The sequence below is a fragment of the Equus caballus genome, chromosome 24 (genome assembly GCF_041296265.1).
Source record: "Equus caballus isolate H_3958 breed thoroughbred chromosome 24, TB-T2T, whole genome shotgun sequence".
NCBI lineage: Eukaryota > Metazoa > Chordata > Mammalia > Perissodactyla > Equidae > Equus > Equus caballus.
Genome location: NC_091707.1, coordinates 30,421,108 through 30,435,664, shown reverse-complemented (window position 1 = coordinate 30,435,664; position 14,557 = coordinate 30,421,108). Strand labels below are relative to the sequence as shown.

At 40.2% G+C, this 14,557-nt stretch overlaps 1 protein-coding gene across 44 annotated transcripts in view; it reads right to left on the bottom strand.

Moving 5' to 3' along the window:
* Positions 1-14,557, bottom strand: part of SIPA1L1 (signal induced proliferation associated 1 like 1) — a 359,658-nt gene that overhangs the window by 185,667 nt on the left and 159,434 nt on the right. For 40 of the 44 annotated variants that reach the window (XM_070249967.1, XM_023628022.2, XM_070249984.1 and 37 more), the window contains one exon: positions 11,275-11,336. The gene's annotated coding sequence lies outside the window, so the exon portion shown is untranslated. Of the gene's footprint in view, positions 1-4,135; positions 4,224-11,274; positions 11,337-14,557 lie in introns of all 44 variants that reach the window. The other 4 variants (XM_070249963.1, XM_070249959.1, XM_070249977.1 and 1 more) reach the window with 1 other exon arrangement.

Genomic DNA, 14,557 nt, shown 5'->3' with positions numbered 1-14,557 from the left:
TTTAACAAATAATTATGCATCTGGGCTGTTATTTACCTATCCTTAAACTAGAGATGTCACAGACTAATAAACATTAGAATCCTTAGATTAGCCAAACATTCTAAATATGGAACATGCTCTCTAGGTTAATTTCCTCACCCACAGGTGAAAAGTAACATTCAATAAATGGTCCAATAAAGGAGCTAATTCACCTCACAGGGCACAGAGACTAATACTCACTAGAGGTGGGGTAAGAAACTACCTTCCACGTAGCACGCCGAGTCTGGTTGCTTTAAAGCTACAACTTCGACTTTCTTTTCTCAATGCATTTGAGCACTCTTTTTGAAAACTACATGATTTTACCCTAATTACAAACAATTTAAAATGTCTAAATAACCGTTAAGTTTAAACATCATCTCTCTTTCGAAGGAGGAGAATTCTATCCTAACAAGAGTTGAAATGTTTTCATCAGGGTGAATCAAGTGTTGCCACTACTACTGTATCCCTCTTTTTCTTATTCAGCAAAGACATCACTTCCAAGATAACTGATAACTTCTTTGTTAGTAGCTAAATCCAAAGTTCCTAAAAACAAAGTCTATGAATCAACTTTATCTCAGCCTTTAACAGAATTTGATTTCAACATATACTGGAAAGTAAACAAGAGACAACATGAGCTCAGAAACGTCCCTCTGATCACGCAGTCTTACAACACACAGTAAGCACCCCATCGCTTCCCCTCAGCGGAACAAGCCGCTGACAGAGAGCCATTAGCGTTCTGAAACAAGTTCAGGAGGCTTGTCAATGTAAACTATTGGCCAGCTACAAGGAACGTCAAATCTCCATGATACAGTAGTTTCAGAGCTTCCCATTAGAGTCAGCACAGGTTTACGATGAAATGCAAGAAAGCATTTCTGATGAGGTGGCTGCTGCCAATGCAGAAGCAGTTTTAGGCCTGCTTCCAAATGTGACATGGCATCATCCCATGGAACAAGGTGCCCGTTCAGATAATGTCCGCAGCAGGACCAGCATCTCTTCACCATAGGGGATTGGGGACTTCAAACAAACAGTTCTGCTTTCTAGTTACTCCAGGAGAGAGGGGATGGAAACATCTTTTTCTCCCTCTTAATTCTCCTTGCGAGTTATACTCGCTGTAGTCCAGGTCACAACTCTCGGGAGAACAGTGTCTCACGTCGATAAACACAAACTGAAAAGCCTGATGGCAAAGAGCTAAATCACACACAAAAAAGCAGTTGTTCTGTATAAAAGTCCCACAAAGGCTCCAAGTCCATCTGTCAGAGAAACAGTCCTCTCACTGAATAAGAAGAGAGATTAAGTCTCTCTGAAATAGTAATTACAAAAGCCAGTTATTTTTCGTACAGCCAGGAGCCTCAAGGTCATTGCCAATGGAAACTTACTGCCACAGATAAAGAGCAGCGATTCCTCTATTTGTAAATATCATGCAATACCAATAACTCATTTTAATGCAATATATGCTATATTTGTTTAATGTGCAAATCATTTTCTTTTGCAAAAGGTCCAAGCAGGTAAAAGCTGGACTAAGCAAGAAACAGCTATTCCCTGGAAACGAGATTGTCAAAAGCAGCCGGTTCTCGGATGGAGGTCATGAACTAAACAGACAATGTTTATAGTCAGTCACTCAAGCAGAGAATAATAGTAATGACAATACCCTCTCCCATTTACAATGCTTTAAAGTTTACCAGAGAGCATTTTTGTATTCATTATCTCGTTTGGGAAAATGGGCCAAGTCCACACAGGACTACAGGGAGCATCGCAGCACCAAACAGAGCCTTCTGAAGGTCACAGGAGAAACAATGTGGTCCTCTGCCCCTGGAGGAAAAACACTAACAAAATCAAAGTAACTGCCTCTTCACTTGTGCTGAAAAACATTTGAGAAACAGTAACCAAGACGCTATCTTGTAGACCCACACATTCTCCCAGATTCGAAGGCAACACGCCATGCCTGCAGGTAGTGCTGGGCCAGATTCAACAAACACAACCAAAAAGAGCGGGTCTGGAAAAGAAAGAAAGGAAGACGGTAACTACTTAGGAAATCAGACTTTTCTTTTCTCTCTCCTCTCTTTCCTTCTTTCATTTTTTGGTGTTTTTCAAGCATTGAAACTTATAACAATGGGCCTACTTTGCCTTTCTGTATCCAGAAATACCAGAAAACTCCAAAAAGCACCATGATTCTGCCTCTGTTTTATAACACTAGGAAGAAAGTGCCCTTGACAAGGTAGTTTAGAGACTTGATAGATAATATGGACAGAGAGATCTGAGGCAGCAACTGGAGAAGGGAGAAGAGAAATCCTCCAGCATTCAGACCCCTTCTATCAAACACACCAGATTAACCGCCTTCCTTGCCAAGGATGATATCCCTCCGTACCAGTGAAAGGATTCCCCAAGGCAGTGATTCCAACCAGGGGTTTCACACCACCTCTACGAGACTCCAAGAATCTCAAAGAATACAACAAAATTTCAGAACAAAATTTTAATTCAACTCATTTGTGGAGGGCTGATGTACCACAAAAAGTGAACGTAAGAATGGTCAGAAACGGCATCTCTGGGAACTAGACAATAGTGCACACTCTTATTTTGCAACTTAAAGAAAAAATAACTTCTCACACTTCTCATTCTTCCAAAGAAAATGAGAGATCCTAGAGTATAATAGTAAGGAAGAGGACTCAATTTTTCTTAAAAAAAAAAGCTCCACTTATTTCATAGCCTCCTCACAGAATTAATAAGGAGGAATTCGTCTGGTAGGAATTAGAATGGCTATTTGAAGGGGCTAACAGCCTATTTTTTTCCTGCAGTTAAGTCAGCAAATCAGTCAGACTTTCTATTAACTGAGCATCTACTATGAGGAAAACACTGACAAGTTAGCTATTGCTCAAAATCTGTCCTCAGACCTTGGTCAGAAAATGATAGCTACCTGGTGCCATTCACGTCAACAGAAAAAGTTAAAAGAGCAATGGCAGAGTTAGCAACTTCTCTTTGGTGTTTGACTTTTTTAGACTAGAAGTTCTTCACTTGAACTCTTTTCTCTAATATTCTTCCCAGATTGGTGGTCCATCACTTCATTCTTTACTTGAACTTGGTTTTATTCCCATCCTCCACTTAGAACGGAACAAAGTCAAACCTACCTATCAACCTCTCTCTCTCTTTCTCTCTCTCTCTCATAAAAAAAGAAGAAAATGGAGATGGAGAAGAAAAAGATAGCCCGCTTTGAAAAGGAATGAGAATGAGGATTGGGAGACCAACTGAAAACGATTTATCCAAATTCTTTTGAAAAAGAGATCACACTGGAATCTTATCTAAAACAAAAAACCTCTCAAGCTGCCTTGTGTCAGAGAAGTAAACCAAGAATCAGTAACCCACTGACAGTGTGTAACTTGTTAAGAGTCCAAGAAGCAAATAAACAAACAGGGAGGGTTCTTCATTTATGGCATTAACACTGGGGCTGAGAACAGTTAACTGAAATAAATCTGATGCGTGCCATGCAAGAAAACCAACTGACACACAGTTCCAACATGTGGATAAAAAGACAACAGGCGGCCGGCCAGGTGGCATAGTGGTTAAGTTCACGCGCTCCTGGTCGGTGGCCCAGGGTTCACAGGTTTGGATCCCAGGGGCGTGGACCTAGTGCCACTCGTCAAGCCACACTGTGGTGACATCCCACATTAAAATAGGGGAAGACTGGCACAGACGTTAACTCAAGGCCAATCTTCCTCACACACACACACAAAAAACAGACAACAGTTCAGAACCACCGAACATGATCACACAAAATTTCAATGCCCCACGATGTCATTCATAAGTAAAACAGGTAGGAAAGATAAGATTACGATTTATTAATGACAGTATTTTGAAAACAAATTAAAATTTGCTTTCTTTAATGATTTAGATACTAAGATCTCAATTTGATGCTTAAAACTAGAAACACATTATGACACAAATGTACCAAAGTTTGAGTGTTTTCTAACAATACAAACTTATAAAATAATCTAAAACTTGGCAATATTTGCCTAATAAAATTCAAATCAGTGTCTCAAAGGAAGGGACTGCAATCGCAAAAGTGAACTCCAGCAAGTGCTGCTGTATGACCGAAGGATCTACAAAGACAGCGTGAGGTACTTACTAACATTAACAGCTGCTGAAACACATTCTTTTAAAAGTCCTCATTTTCTTCCAGGGGTGGAGTTTCCCAAAGAATTCCAGGCTAAAATCTAAACGGACACAGCGCCAAAAGTGAGTGATACCACAAAGTGCAGACTTCCTTTAAAATGACTTTCACACTCTTTTCTCGGAAGAGAGGACAAAGGACAAAGCTCTCATCACTGCTCTGTTTACACCACAATGGCTTCAGGACAAGAAACTGTGGGGGTCATTACTGGCCAACTGGCTGAAGTGCATCATTGCTCATGGAGAATGCCTCTGTTAAGGACAGGCACTTAAAAGAAGCCCACTGGCAGCTAAGAGGGCTGTGGCATACCAGGTTATTTTGAGCCTCGAGAAGGAGGCCAGCAAACAAATGCTCAGAAACCAACAAAACACCACAAAGGACAAATTCTTTCAGAATCAGGAAGACGTGTGTTGCTTACTTGAGTCTTTGTGGTGTGATGATATGAAAACCAGACAATAACCCAAGTCATTGTAAACTGAAGCACCAAGCGGGATAATCAGAGATCTGCGTCAGCGCAGAATTCCAGTGAGGTTTGCAATGCGGCATTGTGAAGTTACCTGAGGCTGTTACAGGACAGGGGAGGGAGCAGAGAAAAGAGTCACACCAGATAGAAGGTGGCAGGGGACAGACAGACCGTAACGGAAAAAAAAATCCAGGAGGACTCTGACACTCAATTATCCCTGGGAAATGACCACATGCAGCCTCTGGTCACTGGACTCTTCTCTCTCATCTTTCTATCAGAGGAGCAGAGGGCATTTCTTTTAAAAGTGTATCATTCTTCTACTCTTTCTATATAGCAGTTTATTTCACAGGACTCCTTCCCTTAAAAACTAAAACAGAAACACCTCATACCTACATAGAGAAACATGCCCTACACAAGAAAATCTCTCCCTAAAAATCATTGGGAACAAAAGTTTACAGCTTCTCCTTAAAGAGGCTCTCTCCTTATCCTATGATGAAATGGAGACGACCTGCGGAAATACATACTGGCAGTTTAGATGATATTAACTCTAACACATACCATATATAAGTATTTAAGAGTTTCTGGGTGCCACCACCTTCAGTCAGTTCTTTATTAATAATTGGCATGGGGTTTTTTCCATTTTTAATGGTGTGCTCTGAGAACATGTTATTAGCGAATGTCAATAACAGCTACTTTTGGATGGTAAGATTATAGATGGTTTTCATTTTCAACTTTACGTTTATCTGCCTTTTCTACATTTTCACAAGTATGTATTATTTTTATAAAATCTACTTTTAAAATTTGCTGGGGAACAAAGTGTTGTGAGATTTTCTTGATGTTTTGAACAAATACAACTGAAGGATTCCAAATGATCATCAAAATATAATTAAAAGATGAAAATATAGCAGCAATGAATACTGGCCCTTGGCCTCAATCTTTACAACCAACAAGCTCTATATACTTGCAGAGCGGACTGACAGCCACTGCTATCTCCATCTTTAAATGAGGCCACTATGTAGTACTACAATGGGAGTATCACCAAATTTTAGGGATGGAGCCAAATATTCAGACAGAAATAGAGACAGCTGGCCTATCTTCACACACTGTTTAGCAGAGCTTTCCAGATTACAGAAGGAGCACCTAACCCTACAGACCAGATTAATTCTACTTAATTGGTTTGAGAAGAAAATTAAAAAAAAAAAAAAAAATAGAAAGAGGGTAGGAAGCTTTCAACAAGGATTAGCATTCAGTCCGAAAATTGAGATTTCATTTCCAGAAAGTTAAATAGCATCTGCTACTGAGGGGAGGAGGCAGACTTAAATATAAAACTCCTTTAGTATATATATTTTTTTTCCTGAGGAAGATTTGCCCTGAGCTAACATCTGTGCCAATCTTCCTCTATTTTGTATGTGGGTTGCCAGCATAGCATGGCTGACAAGTAGTGTAGGTCCACGCCTGGGATCTAAACCCATGAACCCAGGCCGCCAAAGCAGAGCATGCTGAACTTAACCACCATGCCACGGGCCGGCCCGTCCTTTAGATATTTATATGCTCATTAAGAACTCTGGAATTCTTGCCTGAGGTCTTACAATCACTGTACCCATTAACAATAGGTATCGACTGTCACGGAAGAAATAATTTACACAAAGTAATCTAAAAGCTATAAAGTGATGTTAAATGCCCAACAGAGTAAACCATTCACGCCCCTCTGTGTAGGTGTTGGCTAATGACCCAATTATTTACTCAAAATGCAAATTAAGGGTAATATGGATGGGTGACTTTTATTTGGTACTAAAGCATGCTCTCTTGGCTCCTAATTGCAAAAAAAAGATTAAATGAAAGGTTAATTAGGTACTAAACAAGTCCTTATGACAAACAGGATCAAAGTTCTCAGAGAACAGCACTCTTTATAAACACAGCCTAAATCACTAACATGAAGGTCCTTGTGATTTATTTCAGGGAAAAGAGCTTAACTAACCATGTAATAAGGAATTTTATCAAGGGGATTCGTGGAAACACTTTACCAATCAGTTTCTTAGAAACTCACTCTACAGGCTTTCAACTTCACTCAGCAGATGTGCTAACAATAATTTATAACTTGAACACCTGATTTTCAACAACTGCAAAATGAATGTGACAATGTTTAACAAACAGCAATCCCCTAGATGGACACAGACAACCCCGCTCACGCGCATGCACGCACACCCACAGACACAGAACAGCAGCTACGTCTGCAAAACACAGAATGACATGGCGAGCTACGGCTTCCTCCACTTCCCGTCAAAAGACACATTCCTCTGAGATGCCCACTCACACCCATTCCAAAATGAAAATAAAGATTTATCCTCGTATTAAAAAGTCAACTCATATCACAAGTTGGAAATCTGGTCTTTTTGCTATGGATTGGATAAATCTGCTCATCTCTTTAGAGCAGACACAGTAAGATGATTAAGTGCTGGGCAGGCCCCAAATGCACCATCAGAAAACCTAAAGAAAAACAATGAATTAAAAGGCTTACTTTCTGTCTAAGGAAAGTCTTCATTTTATCTTTATCCCTAAACGACTTGTAAATGTCCTCCACTTTCGAATGAATATGATTATTTTAAAGTTTTGATATAAAATAAATTGAAACAAAGTCAACTTATTATTTAGTGAAGACAAAAAAATGACTTTCACTGAATTCATTGCCAGGTACCTAGTGGGTCTCAATAAATCTGTTGACCCATCATTTTGAGAAAGGGAAGAAAAGGATATCAAAATTGCCTCCTAAATAGGAGAGAGATTGATGAGTGGGACAAGTTAGGAAGCAAAATGGAGCCAATGTAGGCTCCTGGGATTTCCCTCTAACCTCAGCTGTGCTGTGGGGGTTGAGCTGCAGCCCCAGGCAGCAAGCAGCCCCTGGAGGCCCCTTCCTGCAAGACGCGGTAGGAGGCGGAACTGGAGCTGGATGCAAGGCAACAGGTACCCCCCTCTTCACAAAGCAAAGCATCTAAAGCTCGGAGGAATGCTGTACAACAAACCCGTGAAACCAGAACTGCTTACAAACGTCAAATATTCTACTCCTTTTCATTCCATCTAGGGAAGAAATGTGCTTCACAAGTGTATGTTTATCCTCTAGAATACTCTCAAACGCAAAGAAAAGTCTCCCTTTCTAACTCCCTCAATCAGGATAAAGAGCAGAAAACGTTTAGTGGCATTCCAGATAATTTGTGCCAATTTAGATGATTCATGGATTGCTTTCCCAGACTAAATGGTCTACGGACAGTGCTTTCAAGTCAACCAGGGTGCGGAGAGCAAGACCTAATCACAGCCCTGAGTCACTGTCTGGAGGTCCCCTCAGCCCGGTGGACCAGCCCCCACAAACGCACCGTCTCATTTTGAGGTATAAGAACAAGCCAAGTCGACAGATCCCTTTACATAAAAAATAAACAAGACGATGTCATTCCACAAGAAACAAAAAGATCAGTTCACTGAACCGATTTTTCAAAGAAAAATTTCAATAGGCTTTTTCTGTTAAAAAAGCAACTATAACACTAAAGCTTTTAAAACAAGAAAATGGATATAAAATATATTACAGTATTGGGGCTGGCCCAGTGGCATAGTGGTTAAGTCTGAGTGCTCTGCTTCAGTGGCCCAGGATTCACAGGTTCAGACCTGTGCATGGACCTACCCACTGCTCATCAAACCATGCTGCGGCAGCATCCCATATACAAAATAGAGGGAGAGTGGCACAGATGGTAGCTCAGCAACAATCTTCCTCAAGAAAAAAGGAGAAGATTGGCAATGGATGTTAGCTCAGGGCCAATCTTTCTCACCAAAAAAAAAAAAAATATATATATATATATACACACACACATATATATGTCAGGATTATCAGATTGATATATGTATCATATATATGAGATACATATATATATATCACGATTATAGCTTAAATAACCTGCATTTCTTCTGTCTATATTTGGCCTGATGTACAAAATGGCACACCATCTCAACACTGGTCATCTCCCAAAGGGAGAGATTTATTAGCTCTTTTCAAAGGAACTTCATTGATTGGTGCTTCCATTTGGTGGCTATCATCTTCTAACATTGGCAACATTTTAAGATCCTGGGTCCACAATGGAGAAAAAACGCTAAAGATAGTTACAGTTAAATAAAATTAAAAGAAGGATCCATTCTTTTAACAACAAAAAACGCATGCACAAAGCACAAAAACCTAAAATTCGACTTCAACAAAAGATGTAATTGTTTTCCTTCCTGGAACATGGATACAATATATATGAATTAAGGGGGGGGGGAATCTTTTGAGTTTACTCTTTTTTCACATGTTAAACATGTAAGCAAGATAATACCTTGAAAAAAAATAGAAATCCTCTTTTGATTGTCATAAATCTTTCTCTGACACTGTATCAGTAATTATGTTCCTAAATTGAATGGATTAATAATTTCGGAATGGCAACGACTATTCAGTTCCGTGCAGGCAACCTTCCAAACAAGAAGACGGGGTAACTGGAATCTTCTGATAGCAAAAGAATGAGTGTTTTGAATGTAGAAGTGAAATAACCTAAGATACATTTCAGACAAGAATGATACAAAATTACCTCCAAGGCTCATGTTGGGGCACAAAGGAGAATAACGATACAGCACTGATTTCCCGGCCTCCCAAGTGACTGAGGGGTCATGCTCCACAGTCTGTTCATAGGGGTGGACGCCTGTTCTGCAACTGCTGCCGCCAGGACAAGGAACCAGCCGACAAACTCACACATTTAGAAAGCTCAGAAGTAAACTTACTTTATAGGGGTGATGGCTAACTGTCAGAGCACAGAAAAATGCATGGATTTGCCTAAGTTTGCCAAAAGCATGCATTCTGGCCACAGGATGAGGAGAGCAACTTAAATGAAAGAAGCTACCCACACACTCTGAAAAGCTCCCTCATGGCACAGTGGGTCTAACATAGCCCTGCACAGGAGTGCCGAAGCGGGCGCAGAAAGTGAACTCAGCAGCAGACCAAGCACCCGGTCCCAGAAGACAAGATCAAAGGCTGTCGGCATGCTGATTAAACTCATCGACCATTTAAAGCCTAACACGTTTCATTACAGATCCCTGGGAGGCCTGGGAACAGATCTTTTGACAAGTGTTTGAGAACAAATTTATTGCCTCTTTCCGAGATCCTGAATTTATTCTAAATTCCTTTGTGATTTTAAACAACAAATACACATAAGTATCTACACTTAGCTGAAGTTGTAGAAGCATACAAAAATCATACTACACATTTGCGGTGAAAGTACCAAAAATGCAGGGTTAGAATAAAGACCAGAACCAGGACAGCGATTCCTCGGGGGCGGACAGAGGGTACTGCTCTCAGGGACGAGGGCCTGGGTTGTGACCGTTCCACAGAACTGGTAAACATGCCTTTCTCTAGCATGCTGTGGGAGGGTACCTATGGATATTTGTTATATTATTCCTTATATAGTTTTCGTATTTGGAATATTCATATTAACTTCTGAAGAACAAAAGCAAACAAGGAATTACGGGCTTGGGCACATAGCCTATTCTAAGAAAACATGGAGAACAGGCCCACACTGCCAAAACACACCTGCACATGGGGTGTTTCCAGGCCAGGAGTCCAGGGCCCTTTTCAGCGTCCACAGCCCAAGTGGGTTGATTAAAAGGGAAAACCTTCCAGGGGAAAAGAGAATCCGCAAGCAATGTATTTTATTACCCTGTTTTTGAACATTAAATCGCTACCTGTTAACTCTTAAGACTGAAGAGGCTGCCAGTCAACACCAACACACCCTGCCAGTTTTACGGTATTATTTTGCCTCACTTTGCAATTACTCTCACATTCCCCAGGGAGAAACTAATGGATTACTAAAAATAAAACGGAGATTCAGTGAATCACTTAGGATGTTTTGGCTCCCAACAAAAACTGGCTCAAACAAAAAGGGAATGTATTGGCTCAAAAGCTGGGACTTCTGGAGGAAAGAACAGGCTGCAGCACTGGTTTCTCTGTCCTCTGCCCTGGGTGGCTTCTTGCTCAGGCTGCAGCCACAGCAGACCTTACACCAGCATATAATGACGTCCAGAACAAGAGAAAGAGGCAAACTCTTCCTGTAGCTCTGTTTTAAATACACAAGGACTTCTGCCAGAAGTTCCTGGCTAAAACAGGATTACTGGCCTGTTCCTGAAACCATCCCTCTGGCCAGGTAACACCCAACACTGGCTGATGGCTTGTCCATGATGAGTCAATCACGGACAAAGTAGGGATGGGACTGCCCCTAATCAGGGCCCATCTGGAGGCTGCAGTCAGTTCTTCAACTCGGTAACATTGGGGATGGAGGGGATGCACGACACAGATCGAACCCTAATGTCCACTCTTCTGGTCTTTACAGGGAACAGACTGAGCAATACTATGTTTATCAGAAGATGAAATTAATCACTATCATGGTATATTTGTATATAAAGCTATAGACTCAAAAAGCAGATGACCAAACGAATTGATGCCTTGGAAAAAAGTAGATTTTAAAACTCTTTGTTTCTCTATTCCCACTGCTCCAATGAGAAATTTAAAGACAGAAAGTCAACGTATTTTAAAGTAAGCAGGTCATAAGAAGCATGGTATAGTACTTACTATATTCTCGTGCCATTGCTATAGAAATTTAGCCAATAGCATCCACAGGAACAATGTACAACCTGAAAAAAATAGTTAAAAATAAAACACAGTTAAAAAATAGAAACAATGGCTACGTTCAAAAGAAATTTCACTAAAATAGTTACATAACAAAAGTTTTCCCCTTTTTTCTGGAAGAGACAAACCAGCCTTTTTAAAGTAAGCAGCTGTATTTAAATTAGAAATTAGAGAAAACATCTGTAGTATTAGAGTATCTCGATATTTTCAAGTTCAAATCATCTCCATCTATTGTAGATCTGACCACCACAAAAACAAAACCAACAACAAAATACATGTTAATCAAGTAATAATGCCCTGGACCGCTATTTACAAAACTGAAACAAAAACAGAATTATTCAGGGGACCTCAAAAGTCATGTAACCTATCCTCTACAATACACATCTACCTCACTCCACTCAACGCATCTTAAGTTAGATAAAACAGCTTCCATTTCTAAATTTCTCAACTCGGGGAGCTAAAGAAATAGTTCTCAGAAAAAATACACATATCGGATTCAAATATTTGACACTGCATCTTAATAAACTGAATATTCAGCATACCATGAATGCTAAAGAAACACGCCCACAGAACTGGTGACTCTAAGACCCCGGAATGGCTTTTAATACTCAAAAGTGAAAGATAAGAACTCTGTCTCTATTCAGACCCTACAACAAATAGCAAGATAGCAAATCACACTTTTAATTAAGAAGGACTTAAAAACACGAAAATCTATCGATGCTGTGGTATTCCTGGGGATGGTGTGCCTTGACAAGGCTAAGGATAGCTATTGTCCAAGTATCTACAAACACCATGTCTAATTTCATTTTCCACAGTGTATATGAGATTTACCCCTGTTGGCATTAGTTACGGTTTGCAGGGGAGGAAAAAACATTTCCTCTACCCTCTCAGGTTCATGAAATGAGGGCCTGCAAATTAAACTGACAAAGACAAATTAATAGGAGAAAAGCCATGTTTCTTTATTGATTGAAGATTTTTACATACATGGGGATGTCACAGAAAAGAATTGAAAGTCCAAAAAGGCAGCTAGACCCAGAGGCTTATATATCATTTCAACAAAGGGCAATAAATTGTGGAGAAGTGACTAGACAAAGGAAAAGGGAGTTTAGGCTCCTAAGGGCAATAAACTATAGAAAGATGACCAAGAAATGTATTGCAGATAAGGATTATTTAGTAAGATTTGTTATGAAGACTCAAGTTTCTCCAGTGGTAAGAATCGCTCTCCTCTTTCTAGTATGGGAGATGGGGCGCACCTTCACAAATGGAAATTTATGCCCTGCTTACAGGCAGAAAGCGGGAGGGCAGAGAGCTCTTCCTGCATCTGCAATGTCTCAATTTTCTTCAGCTCAAAATAATCCTTATGCCAAAGTGGCATATTTTGCAGTGGCATATCCTGATCCCTTTTGTTTCATAAAAACAAAAACACTATTAAAATAATAAAGGTGCAAGTCTCCCAATGGAAGAATATACTTGCAATATACATATATCTACCAAAGGACTCATTCAGAACATATGAAGAACTCCAACAAAACAATAAGAAAAAAAACAGGCCACCGAAACAGGATATCCAAATGGTCAATCAAGTATATGAAAAGGTGCTCAACCCCATTTATTATCATGGAAATACAAATTAAAACCACAATGAGATAAAATTACACACTGATCAAAATGGTAAAAACTGAAAAATCTGACAACACCAAGTCTTAGATGTGGAGCAATTCAGCTCTCATAGACTGCTGGTGGGAGAATGAACTGAAAAACTGTTCACTAACATCTAATAAAGCAGAAGATAAACGTATGCTTTGGCCTAGCAATTCCACTCCTGGGGAAACGTCTACCAGGAACGCACACACTTAGGCCCCAAAAGACACATGCAATAATATTCAAAGAAGCACTAAGTGTACAGCCAAAACTCAGTACGAAATAAACTGTGAAATATTCATACAGTGGAATACTATACAGCAGGGGTCACTCAGCTTTTTCTGCAAAGGGCCAGATAGTAAATAATTTTGGCTTTGCAAGCCATATGGTCTCTGTGCCCTGTCGCAACTACTCAATTCTGCCTTTGGAATGCGAGAGCAGCCACAGACGATATGTAAATGCATGGGTGTGGCTGTGTTCCAATAAAAATTTATTTACGAAAACAGGCAGCCAGCCCACAGGCTCTAGTTTGCCTGCTATACAGTAATGAATATAAATGAAGCATAACTAATGCAACAACACAAACGAATCTCACAAATAGAATGTTGAGACAGAGAAGCCAGACATGTGAAAGAATATATTACCGTATGACTCCATTTTATAAAGTTCAAAAATAGCTAAAACTATTAAGTCAAGACAGTAGTTACTGTTGACTGTGGGGGGATAGAAGAGACCAGGAGTGGGTTAAAGGGGGAGGTTAGTAATAGTGGATTCCTTGATTTGGGTGGTGGTTTCATGATTATGTTCAATTTGGGAAAATTCATCAAAGTGTTCCCTTATGATTCACTTTGTCTTCATACGTGTTACACTTGAATAAAAAAGTAAAATACTGGGGCCAGCCCGGTGGCACAGTGGTTACGTTCGCATGTTCTGCTTTGGTGGCCCGGTTCAGATCCCGGGTGTGGACATGGCACCACTTGGCATGCCATGCTGTGGTAGGTGTCCCACATATAAAGTAGAGGAAGATGGGCACAGATGTTAGCTCAGGGCCAATCTTCCTCAGCAAAAAGAGGAGGATTGGCAGCAGTTAGCTCAGGGCCGATCTTCCTCAAAAAAAAAAACCAAAGTAAAATACTGTCATTTTTCTATAAATAAAGACTCCAGGCCAACAACAAAAGCATGTGCTTTCTTATAGCTCACTCTCCCTGGACACCAAACACCCTGTCACAGCAGCAAGCCTTGTGTCCTCACAAAACACGGTCCCCTTAGTCAGTGTGATGTCTGCAGTGCAACCAAACCTCTGTTCTGAGTTCCAGGTAGGCTTTGGGAAATGAGCTGTGATTAGACAGAATGCACAGGAGTGGGAGGAGGAGAAAGCAAGACAAAGGGAGAGAGGAAAGTAACAGATGGTGGATGAAGAGGCCCCCACATTTCTACATAATCTGCTGAATAATCTATACAGAAGAGAAAGTAACGTAAGCAGCTTAGAAACACAATCTGGAAGGTCACTGAACTTGCCTTTCAGACAAAAATAATGACATTTTAAAAGCTGACTAAGGATCTTAAAAGATTCTTGGAGGGATTT